The sequence below is a fragment of the Budorcas taxicolor genome, chromosome 17 (assembly GCF_023091745.1).
Source record: "Budorcas taxicolor isolate Tak-1 chromosome 17, Takin1.1, whole genome shotgun sequence".
Lineage (NCBI taxonomy): Eukaryota > Metazoa > Chordata > Mammalia > Artiodactyla > Bovidae > Budorcas > Budorcas taxicolor.
The window spans coordinates 67,822,434-67,842,288 of record NC_068926.1 but is presented as its reverse complement, the minus strand read 5'-3'; the positions used below and the strand labels follow the sequence as shown (position 1 = coordinate 67,842,288).

Genomic DNA, 19,855 nt, shown 5'->3' with positions numbered 1-19,855 from the left:
GCGTGTAGCCTAATGTTCACAGCCTGGCCTAAGACGGAGTCCAGCCCCGTCTGTTTCTTCCTTCAGAACCATCTTATCAAGTTACTCATTTCCTAATGCTCCTTACTAGCCTCTTCTGCGCTCCATTCTCTCTCTCTCATTACTCTTAATAAACAATTCTTCCCCTCTTTAAATACTTTTTGTTTTGCTTATGTTTAAAATTCGTTCCTTATCGAAGCAGATATTTTTTTTGTGATCAAATTCCCAGCCTGGCCGTGAATACCTTAGTTACTTCATAAGCTATCAGTTCAGTTCAGTCACTCAGTCATGTCCGACTCTTTGCGACCCAGTGAACCACAACACACCAGGCCTCCAACTCCTGGAGTCTACCCAAACCCATATCCATTGAGTTGGTGATGCCATCCAACCATCTCATCCTCTGTTGTCCCCTTCTCCTCCTGCCCTCAATCTTTCCCAGCATCAGGGTCTTTTCAAATGAGTCAGCTCTTCGCATCAGGTGGCCAGAGTATTGGAGTTTCAGCTTCAGCATCAGTCCTTCCAATGAACACCCAGGATTGATCTCCTTTAGAATGGACTGGTTGGATCTCCTTGCAGTCCAAGGGACTCTCTATAAACTGAAGCTTCTATTTTTAAGACTGTGTCATTCTTGAGAGTCTTTGAACCCCTCAAATGGGGTAATTTGAAGATATATTAAGCAGTGAGTAAAAAGGAGGACCCTGGAGGAAGAAATAGAAACCCACTGCAGTATTCTTGCCTGGAAAATTCCATGGACAGAGGAGTCTGGCGGTCTGCCGTCCATGGAGTTGCCAAGAGTTGGACACGACTGAGCACACGTGCACTCATCTCACACGCTAGTAAAGTAATGCTCAAAATTCTCCAAGCCCGGCTTCAGCAATACATGAACCGTGAACTTCCTGATGTTCAAGCTGGTTTTAGAAAAGGCAGAGGAACCAGAGATCAAATTGCCAACATCCGCTGGATCATGGAAAAAGCAAGAGAGTTCCAGAAAAACATCTATTTCTGCTTTATTGACTATGCCAAAGCCTTTGACTGTGTGGATCACAATACACTGTGGAAAATTCTGAAAGAGATGGGAATACCAGACCACCTGACCTGCCTCTTGAGAAATCTGTATGCAGGTCAGGAAGCAACAGTTAGAAGTGGACATGGAACAACAGACTGGTTCCAAATAGGAAAAGGAGTGCGTCAAGGCTGTATATTGTCACCCTGCTTGTTTAACTTCTATGCAGAGTACATCATGAGAAACGCTGGACTAGAAGAAGCACAAGCTGGAATCCAGATTGCCGGGAGAAATATCAATAACCTCAGATATGCAGATGACACCACCCTTATGGCAGAAAGTGAAAAGGAACTCAAAAACCTCTTGATGAAAGTGAAAGTAGAGAGTGAAAAAGTTGGCTTAAAGCTCAACATTCAGAAAACAAAGATCATGGCATCTGATCCCATCACTTCATGGGAAATAGATGGGGAAACAGTGTCAGACTTTCTTTTTTGGGCTCCAAAATCACTGCAGATGGTGACTGCAGCCATGAAATTAAAAGATGCTTACTCCTTTTAAGAAAAGTTATGACCAACCTAGATAGTATATTCAAAAGCAGAGACATTACTTTGCCGACTAAGGTCCGTCTAGTCAAGGCTATGGTTTTTCCAGTGGTCATGTATGGATGTGAGAGTTGGACTGTGAAGAAGGCTGAGTGCCGAAGAATTGATGCTTTTGAACTGTGGTGTTGGAGAAGACTCTTGAGAGTCCCTTGGACTGCAAGGAGATCCAACCAGTCCATTCTGAAAGAGATCAGCCCTGGGATTTCTTTGGAAGGAATGATGCTAAAGCTGAAACTCCAGTACTTTGGCCACCTCATGCAAAGAGTTGACTCATTGGAAAAGACTGTGATGCTGGGAGTGATTGGGGGCAGGTGGAGAAGGGGACGACTGAGGATGAGATGGCTGGATGGCATCACTGACTCAATGGATGTGAGTCTGAGTGAACTCCGGGAGTTGGTGATGGACAGGGAGGCCTGGCGTGCTGCAATTCATGGGGTTGCAAAGAGTCGGACACGACTGAGTGACTGAACTGAACTGAACTGAACTGAGCACACATGCAAAAAAATAAAACGGAAGAAAGTTGTATATGAAATCATTGTGAAATGAACTTGCAGTTTAAAGACTGCTGTTATCCATTCATGTGTTACTTAATAAACTTCTTTGAAATATAGCATGCACACAGAAAAGTTCACAAATCATTTTTAAAATGAATTTTCACAAAGTAAACAAATGAGAAACTAGAATGTTATCAACAACCCAGTCTCATCTCCTTCTAGTATTAACCACCTCCAAAGGATAACCACTATCCTGACTTAATAGTGTAGGTTAAGTCACATAATAGTGTAGGTTAGTTTCTCTTGTTTTTGAACTTTATAAAATGGATTCACAAAATATATTCTTTGTGCTTAGCTTCTATTGCTGAATATGGTATTTTTTAGATTCATTATTGTTGATACCTATAGCAGTAATATATATTCTCATTTCTACATAGTATTCTATTATGTGAATATATGCACTGTTCATCTTGTTTACTTCCATTCTTTCTATTGAAAAGTCTATCTCAGTGTTACTGTTGATCCTTTGAAGACGTCTTTTTTCCTCCCTCTTCTTGCTTTTTCCTTTTGTCTTTGACTGTTAGCACTTTTACTATTACATTGCCTAGATGTGATTTGCTTTTTAGTTATCCTGTATGAAGTTTATAGGGCTGCTTAAATTTGTGGCTTGATGCTTTCATCAGTGTTGGAATAGTCTCGGCTATCATCCCTTCAAATATTTCTTCCACTCCATTTTTTTCTGTCTTCCTGCTAGGAGTTCAGTTGTATATAACTTATACCTTTTCATAATGTTCCATTTGTCTCTAATTCTTTATACTGCATTTTCTATCTTTGGGAAATTTTTATCTCTGTGTGTTTCAGCCTAGATATTTTTTACTATGCTCTATTCATGATCACAAATATCTTCTCTTTAGCTCTGACTTGCTGTTAAGCCTACATATTACATTTGTAATTTCAGTTATTTTTTTAAATGACTTTAAATGTTTTTTTAAATCCATTTTTTCCTAGTTGTTCTTGACAAGTGAACTCTTTAGCTACAAATTGGTCTGTCATGACTGGAAGTAGTTTATTATGTACTCTTTACTAGTGAATATTTAGATTACTGATGTTTGTTTATTTAGAATCACAACTTTTGGATCAAACAAAAATGTTAAAGAGTAACTTGTCTTCATTTTATAGCTGAAATGGTGAGGGCCCTGAGACAGAAAGACCTATCAAAGGACACACAGCCCATATAAGAAGCCCTGTTCTTATATCAGGGACTCCCTACTTATAGTCCATTGAATTTTACACTGCATCACTGGTAGGTAATACAGTATTTGTGTCTTTTACTCACTTCCTGAGGTCATAAACCATGTCTAACAAGCATTCTATAAAATCAACTCAACCTTGGCCTGGTTGAGTGATGATTGTGCTTCATATTATGAGAAAAGAGCTTACATTTTGAAGTTGTAATAATATTGTCAAATTGCAGGCACATCCATGAAGCCCTATCTGGGCTACTCAAACCACCCACATTTAAACCTCTAAAGTTCTTTTACCCCTTTTGTTATACTCTACATGTAAAATGAATTTTTTTCCAATCTAGAGTGGATAATTCATAAAGAACATTACCAGATCATGCCCATCTATCATGCTATAAGGAGTATTTATTAACTATGATAGCTCGAGGTTATGCCAGAGAAGAATAGGTATATATGACTGTGGAACATATAATCAATGGGTGGTAAACCAAAGTATTGTTTTGGACTTTTGCAGTTTGCTTCTAGAACATTCTAAAAGATTTGAATAATCTTAATCTTATTTATCAGTCAAGTTAATAGCTACTCTTACAGAAGATAAACTTACTTGTAAATTCAGAGGATACGCTGGAGAATGGATGGATCTGACTGGCTGAAGTTTGATCTAGTTTATGGGTCCCACAGTGGAGCTGTTGACAGTGGCTTTACAATAACAAAGTTTGATCACCTGCCCTACAAGGATGTGTTAAGGTAGCATCTGGGTTGCATATCTGTTTGCCTTTTTAGTTTTTGTGTTAGGAAATGAAACACAGGTGATGGAAATAGGTAAATAGAAAAGGACATTAATGGGAAATAAATTCTGCTTAGTGTTTGACCTCTGTACATATGAAAGCTACTTTAGAGTCTTTTGTTTTTAATGACAAAGTGTAATCTGTAATTGATGACAGTCTGAGACAGAATTCTAGTGTCACTTTGAGCTTTTACCTTCTTCATTGTTGTTGTTGTTGAATCTCCCAGTCATATCTGACTCTTTGAAAGCCCGTGGACTGCAGCACGCCAGGCCTCCCTGTCCCTTACCATTTCTTGGAGTTTGCCCAAGTTCATGTTCATTGCATCTGTGATGCCATCCAGCCATCTCATCCTCTGTTGCCCTCTTCTCCTTCTGCCCTTGATCTTTCCCAGCATCAGGGACTTTTCTAGTGAGTTGTCTGTTCGCATCAGATGACCAAAATACTGGAGCTTCAGGTTCAGTGTCAGTCCTTCCAGTGAATATTCAGGGTTGATTTCCTTTAGGATTGACTGGTTTGATTTCCTTGCTGTCCAAGGGACTTTGAGAAGTCTTCTCTAGCACTGCAGTTCAAAGGCATCAATTCTTTGGTATTCTGCCTTCTTTATGTTCCAGCTCTCACAACCCTACATGGCCTCTGGGAAGACCATAGCCTTGACTATACGAGCCTTTGTTGGCAGAGTAATGTCTCTGCTTTTCAACACACTGTCTAGGTTTGTCATAGCTTTCCTGCCAAGAAGCAATCGTCTTCTGATTTCCTGACTGCAGTCACCATCCATAGTGACTTTAGAGCCCAAGAAGAGGAAATCTGTCACTGCTTCCACCTTTTCCCCTTCTGTTTGCCATGCAATAATGGGGCTGGATGCCATGATCTTAGGTTTTTTAATATTTAGTCTTAAGCCGGTTCTTACTCTCTCCTTCACCCTCATCAAGAGGTTTTTTAGTTCCTCTTCACCTTCTGCCATTAGAGTATTATCATCCACATATATAAGGTTGATGATGTTTTTCCTGACTGTCGTGATTCCAGCTTGTAACTCATCCAGCCTGGCATTTCTCATCATGTACTCAGTGTATAGGTTAAACAAACAGGGTGACAACAGATAGCCCTGTCGTACTCCTTTCTCCATCTTGAACCAATCAGTTGTTCCATACAAGGTTCTAACTATTGCTTCTTGACCCACATACAGGTTTCTCAGGAGACAGGTAAGATGGTCTGGTATTCCCATCTCTCTAAGAGCTTTCCACAATTTGTCATGATCTACATGATCTATGCTTTAGTGTAGTCAGTGAAACAGAGTTAGATGTTTTCTTAAAGTTCTCTTGCTTTTTCTATAATCCAGTGAATGTTGGCAATTTGATCTCTAGTTCCTCTTTTCTAAATCCAGCTTGGACATCTGGAAGTTCTTGATTCGCATGATGCTGAAGCTTGGCATGAAAGATTTTAAACATGACCGTATTAGCATGCAAGATGAGTGCAGTTGTGCGATGGTTAGCACATTCTTTGGCATTACCCTTCTTGGGAATTGGGATGAGGATTGATGTTTTCCAGTTTGTGGCCACTGCTGGGTCTTCCAGATTTGCTGACATAATGAATGCAGAACCTTGATGGCACCCTCCTTTAGGGATTTGGCTGGTTCTGCTGACATTTTGTCACATCCACTGGCTTTATTAACAGCAGTGCTTCTTAAGGCCCACTTGACTTCGCACTCTAGAATGTCTGGCTCTGGGTGTAGTAATCTGGTTCATTAAGATCTTTTTTTAATACAGTTCTTCTATGTATTCTTTCCATCTCTTCTTGATCTCTTCAGCATCTGCTAGGTCTCTACCATTTTTCTGCTTTATTGTACCCATCTTTGGGTGGAATGCTCCCTTGATATTTCCAGTTTTCCTCAAGAGATCTCTAATATTTCCCCTTTTGTTGTTTTCTTCCATTATGGAACACTGTTCATTGAAGAAGTCCTTCTTATCTCTTCTAGGTATTCTTTGAAACTCTGCGTTTAATTGGATGTACCTTTCCCTCTCTCCCTTGCTTTTCACTTCTCTTCATTCTTTCACTGTTCGTAAAGCCTCCTCAGATAACCACTTTGCCTTCTTGCTTTTCTTTTTCTTTGGGATGGTTTTGTTCATCACCTCCTGTGCAATATTATGGATCTCTGTCCGAGGAATTATAGTGTCACTTTGGGCTTTTACCTTCTTCATACAAAGTATATTTGCTAGGCAGTGTCCGCTCCAAAGATTCATACTGTTTAATAGTATTGCTAGAACCATACTTTTATGTGCTTATGACTTTTCTCATCTTTCTCTATTTTGTTTTGAAGTAAATGTAACCCTGGGTTGTCTCTGGGGCAGATTAGAAGTAGATTTGGACTAGTCTGCAACCCCTCTGACTCACAACTCACTGTTCTTGTCATTGATTGGTCCTTACTCTTCCACCTGTATTTTTTTCTAGCTTAAAGTCATGGTGCTTTGGTATTTATAAATGTGCAACTTGGGCTGTATCTTGAACTTTTCCCCCTTATTTTTGATAATGGTGCAGTTTGGGCCTAGGGCATTTAATTATCACTTTCCTATGTGAGACCTCTGCTTATCTTAGTTATTAAAAGTATGTTTCTAAGAAAAACACATGGTTTTCCTCCTACCATTTCATAAATGTCTTTCTTTTTCCCAATAAACCATCCTTGAAATCCATTCTACTTCTTCACATTTTTTTCTAATTAGCATAAATTCAGAGCCAGTCTTTCTGAATGCTTGCATCCCAAAGTTACATATAGACAGACAAGAAGTAAATTTGGTATTTCTTCATGCAAGGTCTTGCATACATCATTTGCTGTTTTATTGGGTTACAGAAATCACTACTGGTACATTATGCAAAATGTCAAAAACTCATTCCCCAAGACAGGGTTGTCAAATGTAGCTAAATAGGTCTGGCTAGAATGAGCAACGTGCAAAAATAACTTTAAAAGAGCAAAACCGAGGAGAGTGTTGAGAGACCACAAGGACTTGAAAGCAGAAATTAAAAGGAAAATTCAGTGAGCGAAGCAATGTGTTTCTTGTTGGGCAGAGTTCCTGTGAGGGACCCTGTGTTCAAAGACTCTTTGGCATTGCGTTTGAGTCCTTAGCTTCCAAAGGCCACTGATACCACAGAGGCCCAACACTGTGTAATGGTTCCTTCATCTCCTGAGCCTCTGGCTGCCTCCTGTTACAGCCCCATGTTTAAAAATAGCAGGGAAATAAGGGAAAATCATAAACTAGCTATAATAAAATTAGTGCTTGCGTGAAAGACTATTGCCAGAGAACAGCTTTTAGAAGGCCCTGTGCTGCCAGAAGGCCGCTGGGTGTTGGCAGTATTCAGGCATTCACTGGCCAGCATGTTGAGACCTGAATTAGGCGTTTTATTAAAGATAGAATGTCTCTTCTTCATGATCGTGTTAACCTTTTTTTTTTTTAATAGAAAATGGATCAGAAAAATAAATTGTCATAATAAATGTGTTACTTTTTTATCAAAATAGAGATGAAATTAGATAACTGAAGAAGAAATATTATTGCTTTTCTCAAAGAAACTGATTAAATGAAGAAGAGTATCTAAGAGCTAACATCTAAGAAACTAGATGGTCTAGATAAGGAACACCACCACCACCAACAGAAAGCTAATTCTTCATTAATTTGTAAAGGAGAAAAAAGTAATCCATAAAGGGTAATTAGACATGAAAGGTATAGTGAGGATCATTGCATTTCCCATTAAATGCATATTTGTAGAAGATCTGGAATTCTCATTACAACTTGAAAGGAAAACTGATTCTTTCTTAGAATCAAGTATTTTCAAACTAGTATGTCACAGAGCCTGCTGTGGTTCACTGGTTCTTGCTACTAAATATGCATTACCGTGGCAATTGGCTTTCGTTCCCACATATATCATTAACATAGATGAGTCTTGAAGTCATTCTGCCTTCAAAGATGTGTTTCAGTGACCTGGATGAAAAGATTTTCCCAGCCTCGTGAATCAGTGTTTTAAAAGGACTCCTGTTGGCAGATGCACCCCTCCCTGACCTGCTCTGCTGTTGAACTTGCAGAGCTCGTTCCCTGTACCCACTGCAGGCAGTGCCCTGGATCAGGTTTTCCTGCAGTGTTCTTGTTTCTAGCAGCCTTGGAAAGAAGGAGCTGGAGGGTTTCAGTACTAATACTGTTATGGGGCCATTTAAGTGAGAATCTTGGTTATATCTAAAAACTCGCTTCTGTACCCAAAGCTTTCATCTTAAGTAAACTCTGCGCTAGGACCTCAGGGACCAGACCATTAATCTGGTTCATAAACTCCATTTGCTTTTAATCTCCTGAGTGTACCAGAGTATGCATCTCCAGTGTAAATGACCAAAAAAGAAGCTGTTAGCTCGTTCTTGATGGCACAGAAGGCTTCAACATGCCCTTTAGGTTTAAATACAGTGTCTGATATTAAACTTTTTAAAGGTCAGTAAAAGGATTTCACTGCAGCTGACCAGCTCTAGTCTCACAGGACTTGATCTCTGTCCCATACTGTTACTTAGAAATGTGGGAAATGAATCATTTCAAAAAGATTCTGAAAACATTGACTGAAATCTTGAGCAAAGACATTTGAATTTAGGAAAACTCTAATTCATGTTATTGACTTTATTATGTTTAGAGAATTTTCACTTTTTAAAATTTATTTTTAATTGAAGGATAATTGCTTTACAATGTTGTGTTCGTTTCCGCCACACAACAATGTGAATTAGTCCCTTGGACTGCAAGGAGATCCAACCAGTCCATTCTGAAGGAGATTAGCCCTGGGATTTCTTTGGAAGGAATGATGCTAAAGCTGAAACTCCAGTACTTTGGCCACCTCATGTGAAGGGTTGACTCCTTGGAAAAGACTCTGATGCTGGGAGGGATTGGGGGCAGGAGAAGAAGGGGACGACAGAGGATGAGATGGCTGGATGGCATCACTGACTCGATGGACGTGAGTCTGAGTGAACTCCGGGAGTTGGTGATGGACAGGGAGGCCTGGTGTGCTGCAGTTCATGGGGTTGCAGAGAGTCAGACACGACTGAGCGACTGAACTGAACTGAACTGAACTGATATATATATCCCCTCCATCTTGAACTTCCCTTCTACCCCTACTTATCCCGCCCCTACTTAATCCCGCCCCTCTAGGTCATCACAGAGCTCGAGCAGAGCTCTCTGTGTTATACAGCAGCGCCCTCCAGCTCTCTGCCTTACACAGTGCTGCTCGCTCAGTTCGTCCCACTCTCTCTTAACTGTGCCCTCAGGTCTGTTTTCTACCTCTGTGTGTCTATTCCTGCCCTGCAAATAAGCTCATTGGTTCCATTTTTCTAGATTCCATATTTGTGCATTAACATATATATATATATATATTTTTTTTTTTTTTTTTAGAGAATGTCCTTTTTTGATTAGGTTCTGCAGGTTAAATTCCTGTTGTTAGCTGATTGGACAATAGAATTAATAGTACTAGGTTAATTACTATGATAAGCTTCCTCTGAAGAACTCAAAATATTTTGTCTTAGCACATTCATTATTATGACTCTCAGACTTTTATATTTTCTTCTTGTTCTTTATTTCTCTTGATTACGGAAGGAATTGGACTTAGGTAAAGGATCACGAGAAAGCAGTGACTTGGGCCCTTCTCCCACTGAAGTTTAGAAACAGATCTTTTGGCTTGCCTTATTCCTGTTTGCTAAGTTTCATTTGTCCTGGCACCTGGCTGTTTCAGTGTCCCGTGTGGCTATTAAAAGCAGTGGATTTCCCGGCTTATAGAGTTTCTCCTAGATTGATATGCGAAGATTAGATTCTCAAATACTGGAGAAGACTTTCCAGGCAATAGAAATAGAAATCCAGCTGCTTTTTCTTCTCACGGGAAACTAATATTTCTGTATAGTTAGAAAACAGGATTCTCTATCAAGGTATCGAATGAGAAATCACAGAAATTGGAAATAGGAAAGATACTGTAGGCATTTAGCCCAGGGTTTAGTATGGTATCGTGCTACTCCCCTGCATGCACCTAGGAAGTCAGCCATTACACAAAATAATTTTTCCAAATGGATATGACCTAGGCAGCTCAGTTTCCTTGATGCCTTCTGATTTTGAGCTTAAAACTAGTATAATAGGAAAGGTCCCATGCTTGATGCATCTCTTTATTAAAATCTGATTAGAAACACCCAAAGAAAAGTGATTACCCAAACCCTGTTCAAACGCACACAACTCGGTCATAGTTGAGATACTGTCATGTAGTCATTCTGGTGGAGTCTGGGCTTTATAGTGAGTAAACAATTTTCACATGCTTAATAATCATGTATATCAGCATTCTGTTGCTACAGTAATGCCTTATGACAAACCAGCCACAAAACCTCAGTGGTTTAAAACAATACACATTTATTTTTGTGTACATATCTCCGATCAGAGCTGGGCTCAGCAGGGCTAACGTGTGTCTGCCATCAGCTGAAGTCAGCTGGACGCTGGCGAGGCAGCTTCCCTGACCTTGCCTTGCCTCCCTCATGTGTCTGAGAAATCCCTTGGGACAGCCGTGCAGAGCAGGCTCTGTTCCGTGTGTCTCATTCTCCAGCGGGTCACCCTGGGCATGCTGTTATGATGAAAGCCGAGCAGCAAGTTCTTGTCAAGCTTCTGCTTGAATCACACTTGCACATTTTATTGGCCTAATAAGCAAGTGGACTTGACTGAGCCTCGAGCCGTTACTGCATCCTCGGTGAGAGGGGTGAAAATTTGGAACTATCAGTGCAATCACTCTACCTCAGTGTGGTGGCATAATTATATGAAAATGATATACCCAGGTTACAAATTACTTAGCATGAATTATTTTCAGTATGATTTCTGTTAACTTACTGTCCATGTCTTAAGAAGGAAGAACAGGACAAATGGTGAATCAGTTTATCCAGCCCTTTCATATTTTTTCCCATTTTATCTGTACAAAAGCCTACAAGAAGCACCCTTTTAATAACTCTAATAATTTTTGCTATCCTTGAATAATTTGGGCTTTCTGACTCCTATCTGGATGCTGTCGAAGGAACATCAATAACTTTCAAAGGACATTTTCTACCATAAGATATTTATGATTCAGTGTTTATTGCTTGGTTTTTCTGAGTTTGTCTCATTTACTATTATTATCTTGGGCAAATGACTGACTTTTTAACATCACTCTCTCTAATATTTGTCTTGTCCCAAGAATTTTAAGTGTGTAAGTAGTTAGCATGGGTCACCCAGAAGCAGCCTAACATAGGGGATGATTTTTGAGTAGAACTGCTAATGTGTGTGGATCACAACAAACTGTGGAAAATTCTTAAAGAGATGGGAATACCAGACCGCCTTACTTGCCTCCTGAGAAATCTGTATGCAAGTCAAGAAGCAACAGTTAGAACAGGAGATGGAACAGTGGACTGGTTCCAGATTGGGAAAGGCATATGTCAAGGCTGTATATTGTCACCCTGCTAATTTAACTCATATGCAGAGTATGTCATGTGAAATGCTGGGCTTGATGAAGCACAAGCTGGAATCAAGATTGTTGGGAGAAATATCAATAACCTCAGATACGCAAATGACACCACCTTTATGGCAGAAAGGGAAGAGGAGCTAAAGAGCTTCTTGATGAAAGGGAAAGAGGGGAGTGAAAAAGCTGGCTTAAAATTCAACATTCTAAAAATGAAGATCATGGCATCCAGTCCCATCACTTCATGGCAAATAAGATGGGAAAACAATGGAAACAGTGAGAGACTTTATTTGGGGGGCTCCAAAATCACTGCAGAAGGTGACTGCAGCCATGAAATTAAAAAGATGCTTGCTCCTTGGAGGAAAAGTTATGACAAACCTAGACAGCATATTAAAAAGCAGAGACATTACTTTGCAGACAAACGTCTGTCTAGTCAAAGCTATGGTTTTTCCAGTAGTCATGTATGGATGTGAGAGTTGGACCATAAAGAAAGTTGAGCACCGAAAAATTGATAATTTTGAATCATGGTGTTGGAGAAGACTTTTGAGAGCCCCCTGGACTCAAGGAGATCAGTCCTGAATATTCGTTGGAAGGACGGATACTGAAGCTGAAACCCCAATACTTTGGCCACCTGATGCGAAGAACTGACTCATTGGAAAAGACCTTGATGCTGGGAAAGACTGAAGGCATCACCGACCCGATGGACATGAGTTTGAGCAAGCTCTGGGAGTTGATGATGACAGGGAAGCCTGGCGTGCTGCAGTCCATGGAATCGCAAAGTCAGACACAATGGAGCGACTGAACTGAACTGAGTGACTCAGACAATAAAGAATCTGCCTCCAGTGCAGGACACCCAGGTTCGATCCCTGGGTTGGGAGGATTCCCTGAAGAAGGGAATGGCTACCCACTCCAGTATTCTTGCCTGGAGAATTCCTTGGGATATGTCATTTAGCAAACCTGTAATACTATAACAACAGCTACCATTTGCTGATTATTTCTTGTGTCCCACAGGGTACAGGCAGTGTCTCCTCTAATCCTTAAAATAAGCCACACAATTACAGAGTATCATCTTTGTTCTACGTATTTGTAAACTGAGGTACCTTCCTTGAGAAAGTATTTCAGCAGGTGATCTGATACACACCTCTTCTCATTCCTTCTCTCTGTAAAGACTGACTGGGAGGGAGTAAGTGAGCACTGATAAACCATTTGAACACTATACACAGCACTGAGACTTCCCTGGTGGTCTGGTGGTTTAGAGTCTGCCTTCTAATTCAGGGGACAAGGTTTGATCCCTGGTCTGGGAACCAAGACACCACATGCCACGTGGCAACTAAGCCCATGCACCACAACTAGAGAGAAGCCTTCGTGCCACAACTAAGACCTGATGCAGTCATAAATAAGAGATAAATAAATGAAGAATTTAAAAAGAATACACAGCATTACATTCTTTTGTCTGCGTTGCTTCACATGTATATCAGAATTGACACAGGTGAATAGTGTAGATATAGGGAAGTAGAATGATTATAGGAAATGAAAGGCAGATTGCATGTTGTGAAGTTGTCCCGGTTCAGAATTGAATGTTTATTACTAAAGAAAAAATAATTTATGCCTTGCTAATTTGGGGGGTTGCTATTCATTTTTGTGCCGCTAGGCATGAGATGCTTATTTTAGACTACTGCATGTAATGTGACATGTGAAGGACAGATGTAGTAGAGTTTCATGATTTAAGAATTTATTGAGGTACACTTGACATGTCAGTTTCAGGTGTACAACATAATGATTTGATATTTCTGCACATTGAGAAATCGCCGCAGTAACTCTGGAGACTGTTCTTCATTGCAGTGCGTGGGCTGCTGCTTATGGTGGTTTCTCTTGTTGTGAAGCACAGGCTCTAGGTACATGGTCTCAGTAGTTGTGGTGCGTGGCCTTAGTTGCTCTGTGGCATGTGGGGCCTTCCCAGATCAGCGATCAAACTCATGTCCCCTGCATTGGCAGGCAGATTCTTAACCACTGGACCACTAGGGAAGTCCCTGATGATAACTTCTAAAACTTATTCTGTCAACAATTTTCAAATATGCAATACAGTATTCAGTTCAGTTCAGTCGCTCAGTCGTGTCCGACTCTTTGCGACCCCATGAATCGCAGCATGCAAGGCCTCCCTGTCCATCACCATCTCCCGGAGTTCACTCAGACTCACATCCATCGAGTCAGTGATGCCATCCAGCCATCTCATCCTCCGTCGTCCCCTCCTCCTCCTGCCCCCAATCCCTCCCAGCATCAGAGTCTTTTCCAGTGAGTCAACTCTTCGCATGAGGTGGCCAAAGTACTGGAGTTTCAGCTTTAGCATCAGTCCTTCCAAAGAAATCCCAGGGTTGATCTCCTTCAGAATGGACTGGTTGGATCTCCTTGCAGTCCAAGCGACTCTCAAGAGTCTTCTCCAACACCACAGTTCAAAAGCATCAATTCTTCGGCACTCAGCCTTCTTCACAGTCCAACTCTCACATCCATACACAACCACAGGAAAAACCATAGCCTTGACTAGACGGATTGCCATGCTATACATTATATCCCCATGACTTACTTATTGTATAACTGGCAGTTTGAACCATTTGCCCATCCCCCTGCCACTACTCCTGGCAGGCACCAGATTCTGTTATCTGAATCTGTGAGCTCAGGTGTTTGTTTGTTTTGGTTTAGCTTTTTTCTTTTTCTCAAGATTCCACATAAAAGTGAGATAAAAGGGTATTTGCTTTTCTTTTTCTGACTTATTTCACTTAGCTTAATGCCCTTAAGGTGTATTCATGTTTTTGCAGGTAACAAGATTTCATTCTTTTTTAATGGCAGAGAATATTTTATTGTGTGTGTGTATGTACATATGTACATACATACATACATACATATCAGGGCTTCCCTGGTGGCTCAGGGGTAAAGAATCTGCCTGCAGTGCAGGAGACACAGGTTCAATCCCTGGGTTGGGAAGATCCCCTGGAGAAGGAAGTGGCAACCCACTCCAGGATTCTTGCCTGGGAAATCTCATGAACAGAGGAGCCTGGCGGGCTATAGTCCATGGAGTTGCAAAAGAGCCAGACACAACTTAGTGACTAAACAGCAACAGATAATGTATACATGCCACACATTCCTTATCCATTCGTCCACTGATGACATTTGGGTTGCTTCCATGTCTTGGCTATTGTAAGTAATGCTGCAGTGAACAGGCTGGTGTGTGTCTGTTTTTGGCAAGTGTTTTTGCTTTCTTTGGTAAATTCCCAGAAGTGGGATTGCTGGATCCTGAGGGCTGTTTTGGGTCTTTTGAGGAACCTCCGTGCTGTTTCCCACAATAGCTGTGCCCACTTGCATTCCCACCAGCGGTGCTCAAGGGTTCCCTTTTATCCGTATCCTCCCAGCATTTGTTGTTTCTTGACTTTCTGATAATAGCTACCCTAACAAGTGTGAAGTGATGTACCGTTGAGGTTTTGACTTATATTTCCGTGATGATTAGAGATGTTGAGCATCTTTTCATGTACCTGTTGGGCATCTGTATATCTTCTCTGGGAAAATGTCTATCTGAATGGACATTTCTGCCCAGTTTTGAATTAGATCGTTTAGCTTTCTTTGCTGTTGAGTTGTATGAGTAGAGTCACATTATTTTTTAAAAACACTCAAGTTAGCTGTGCAACCTCTCTCAACATTTGTTTACTTATCTGTAGAATGAGGGTAAAAACAGAAAATATTCATGGGGCTGTTAAAGAGATTAAAAATGCACATAACACACTAACATCATGCATAGTGAAAGCACATAGTAAAGATGTAATAGATGTTAGCCATTATTGTTATTTTTGTTTATCTTTTGATGCCAGAAACTGTCTCATTTATCTCTTATTCAACATCCAACATAAAGCTTCACCGTGAAAACCCATCCTGTGGCTTCCTTAGAAACCACTTTGTGTATCTTAACCTTTATTCTGGAACTCTTCCAGACCACCTTGTCTGCTTGTCTGCCCTTGTCTTCCTTGTCTTTGCCAGGCCTAATTCCTGATCTACCTTTGCCTCTTACCCCTTATTAAGGTTCTGTAGCTTGGCTCCCACCCTGCATCTAATATGCTTACTTGTCAACCATATTGCACCTCTTGTGGTCTCATGAGGAACTGACTTCTGGTAGTCATTGTCTGGTCTTATGAGCTACCCTTCCCCATGAGGAAAGCCATGATATCTTCTTTATTGCCAGTTGGGGCTTGTGGGATAACATATTTCTCATCTTTGCTTGCCCTTTGGAGAGAAAAGTTAGACCTCTTGGGCTAATATTTGGCCAGTCCCTGCCTTAGACCTTAACTGGATTATCTGTGTATAATACAGCATATAATAACACTCTCTTATAGAGATGGGATTCCTTGGTGGCTCAGATGGTAAAGTGTCTGCCTACAATGCAGGAGACCCAGGTTCAATCCCTGGGTTGGGAAGATCCCCTGGAGAAGGAAATGGCAACCCACTCCAGTACTCTTGCCTGAAAAATTCCATGGACTGAGGAGCCTGGTAGGCTCCAGTCCATGGGGTCACAAAGAGTCAGACATGACTGAGTGACTTCACTTCACTTCACTTCATAGAGATGGGAATACCAGAATATCTTACCTGTCTCCTGAGAAACCTGTATGTGGGTCAAGAAGCAATAGTTAGAACCCTGTATGGAACAACTGATTGGTTCAAGATTGAGAAAGGAGTATGACAGGGCTATCTGTTGTCACCCTGCTTGTTTAACTTATATACTGAGCATATCATGAGAAATGACAGGCTGGATGAGTTACAAGCTGGAATCAAGATAGGCAGGAGAAACATGAAACTTCAGATAGGCAGATGATACCACTCTTAATGGCAGAAAGCAATGAGGAACTAAAACACCTCTTGATGAGGGTGAAGGAGGAGAGTGAAAAACCCAGCTTAAGATTAAATATTAAAAAAACTAAGATCATGGCATCCAGCCCCTTTACTTCATGGCAAATAGTAGGGGAAAAGGTGGAAGTAGTAACAGATTTCCTCTTTGTGGGCTCCAAAATCACTGAGGATGGTGACTGCAGTCATGAAATCAGAAGACGATTGCTTCTTGGCAGGAAAGCTATGACAAACGTAGACAGTGTGTTGAAAAGCAGAGACATTGCTGTGCCGACAAAGGTCCATATAGTCAAGGCTGTTGTCTTCCAGTGGTCATGTGATATGGTTGTGAGAGCTGGACCATAAAGAAGGCAGGACGCTGAAGAACTGATGCCTTTGAACTGTAGTGCTAGAGAAGACTCTTGAGAGTTCCTTGGACAGCCAGGGGATCAAACCAGTGAATCTTAAAGGAAATCAACCCTACATACTCATTGGAAGGACTGCTGCTGAAGCTGAAGCTCCAGTATTTTGGTCACCTGATGTGAGCAGCTGACTTATTGAAAGAGTCCCTGATGCTGGGAAAGATCAAGGGCAGAAGGAGAAGAGGGTATCAGAGGATGAGATGGCTGGATGGCATTACTGACGCAATGGACATGATCTTGGGCAAACTCCGGGAGATGGTGAGGGACAGAGAGGCCTGTGTGCTACAGTCCATGGGGTTGCAAAGAGCTGGGCGGGACTGGGTGACTGCACAACAATACAGTCTAACCGAGGTATCTATGTATAATAAGGAATCGTGTGTATGATGCGTGACTTCTTGGGATCCTTACAGATAGAAATCTGTAGACCTGTCATTTATATATACAGCTCGTAGTTAATTGTGTCAGAGATGAAGCTATAGAAATAGGTTGTTCATTTATATTAGATTTTAGTGACTGAGTGATATTGTGGTTGCATGAAGCATTTGAGATACTTTGATGTAAGAGATGATTAAAGAAAGAAATTGTGTAATGAATATATTGCTTTGAAAAATGTAACTTTAATTTAGCCATGCTGCAGTGTGGAAAACTATTTTTCTAGTTTAGTGGCTCAGAACTATTGTTTGCATAAAGTCTAATTTACAAAGTCGGTAGCTGAGATAAACATTTGTGTCAGATATAAATGGCTGCAGGGTTGTGTTAGTTGTAATAGTTCAAGCTGTAAAGCTACTCTTATGTGGCAGACAAGAGCCACTGAGGGGTCTCTGCTTGAACTGATGACTTCAGCTTTGATTTTGCTTAGTATCACAGTGTGTCAAAGCCCTAATTTTGCTTCCAAGTATTCATGATTCCCTTCTCTTTGTTATTATTTCCCTGTAGCAAGAGAGAGGAAAAGCACTGTCATCTAAAGCCTGAAGTTATTTCATCTGTTTTTCATGAGCAATTTTGTTGATGTTATGTAATATCAGTTTAGTTAGGCTTGTATTAAAATGTTTCTGATTACAAAATCTTAGATTATTATATCTCAAAGGACCTTAAAAATTGTCTAGTTCAGTGTTTCCTAAACTGGGTTCTGAACTGTTTTTTGTAAGATGTTTGATAATCAAAGGATTCTATGGGCCTAGTAGGCATGTGATATCAAAGGTTAAAAAATAACCTTAGTAGAAGTCTTTCTGCATGAACTCTCAGAGCTTTAAATGTGTTAAGATACTGTGTTAATCATAAAGCTACTAATTAGAGAGGGCTAATTAATTAGGGAACCTGACTTGAATTTTTTTATTTCTTTTTATGTGGGACACCTACTAATTTCCATCAGAAATATCCAGTTAAAAAATAGTAAGACAAAGTATGCATCTCTGGTACTCAAAACCAATGAAATAAGTTCCTATCTAACACTGAATAAAAGCCAAGATTCTTCGAGTGGCTTCCCGAACTCTGACCGCCTGTTCCTCTCTAACTTCATCTCTTGGTTCTCCCTGCCTTCTCCAGGCACAGCAAACCTCCCAATGAGGCTCCCTTAGACCATCCTGTCCAATGCAGGTATTCCCTACCCACTCCCCTTCCTGCTCTGTTTTTTCTCCATAGCACATAATGTCTTCTACTGTACTAACTACGTCATGGCCTTATATAATTTTGTTATCTGTTTCCTCCTTGTTGTTGTTGTTCAGTTGCTAAGTCATGTCTGCACACCAGGCTTCCTGTCCTTCACTATCTCCTGGCGCTTGCTCAAATTCACATCCATTGAGTTGGTCATGCTATCTAACCATCTCATCCTCTGCCACCCCCTTATCCTTCTGACTTCAAACTTTTCCAGCATCAGGGTCTTTTCCAGTGAGTTGGCTCTTTGTATCAGGTGGCCAAAGTATTGGAGCTTCAGCTTCAGTATCAGTCCTTGCAACGAGTATTCAGGGTTGATATTCTTTAGGATTGACTGCTTTGACTTCTTTGCAGTCCAAGGGACTCTCAAGAGTCTTCTCCAGTACCTCAGTTTGAAAGCATCAATTCTTTGGCGCTCAGCCTTCCTTATGGTCCAACTCTCACATCCGTACATGACTGCTGGAAAGACCATAGCTTTGACTATATGAACCTTTGTCAGCAAAGTGATGTCTCTGCTTTTTAATATGCTGTCTAGATTTGTCATAGCTTGCCTTCCAAGGAGCAAGTGTCTTTTAATTTCATGGTTGCAGTCATTGTCTGCAGTGATTTTGGAGCCCAAGAAAGTAAAATCTGTCACTGTTTGCACTTTTCTCCCATCTATTTGCCATGAAGTGATGGGACCAGATGCCATGATCTTCGTTTTTTGAATGTTGAGTTTTAAGCCAGCTTTTTCACTGTCCTCTTTCACCTTCATCAAGAGTCTTTTTAGTTCCTGTTTGCTTTCTGCCATTAGAGTGGTATCATCTGCATGTATGAGGTTGTTGATATTTTCCCCAGAAATCTTGATTCCAGCTTGTGCTTCATCCAGCCCATTTTCTCATAATATACTTTGCATATAAGATAAATAAGCAGATTGACAATATATAGCTTTGTCATACTCCTTTCCCAATTTTGAACCAGTCAGTTGTTCCACGTCCAATTTAATTGTTGCATTTTGACCAACATACAGTTTTTTTCAGGAGTCAGGTAAAGTGGTCTGGTATTCTCTTCTTTTTCACAGTTTGTTAATGATCTACACAGTCGAAGGCTTTAGTGTAGTCAGTGAAGCATAAGTAGGTGTTTTTCTGGAATTCCCTTGCTTTCTCCATGATCCACTGATTGTTGGCAATTTGATCTCTGGTTCTTCTAAATCTAGCTTGTATGCCTGAAAGTTCTCAGTTCAGGTACTGCTGAAGACTCGCTTGAAGGATTTTGAGTATAACCTTTGGTAGCATGTGAAATGAACATAATTCTATAGTATTTTG

The 19,855-nt window shown here is 40.7% G+C and overlaps 1 protein-coding gene and 1 non-coding gene across 4 annotated transcripts in view; both read left to right on the top strand.

The window, feature by feature from the left end:
• Positions 1-19,855, top strand: part of TTC28 (tetratricopeptide repeat domain 28) — a 557,344-nt gene that overhangs the window by 305,199 nt on the left and 232,290 nt on the right. The gene's annotated exons all lie outside the window — the stretch shown is intronic.
• Positions 15,999-16,070, top strand: TRNAC-ACA (transfer RNA cysteine (anticodon ACA)). Its single transcript has one exon. It is a non-coding gene; the product is annotated as a tRNA-Cys (tRNA).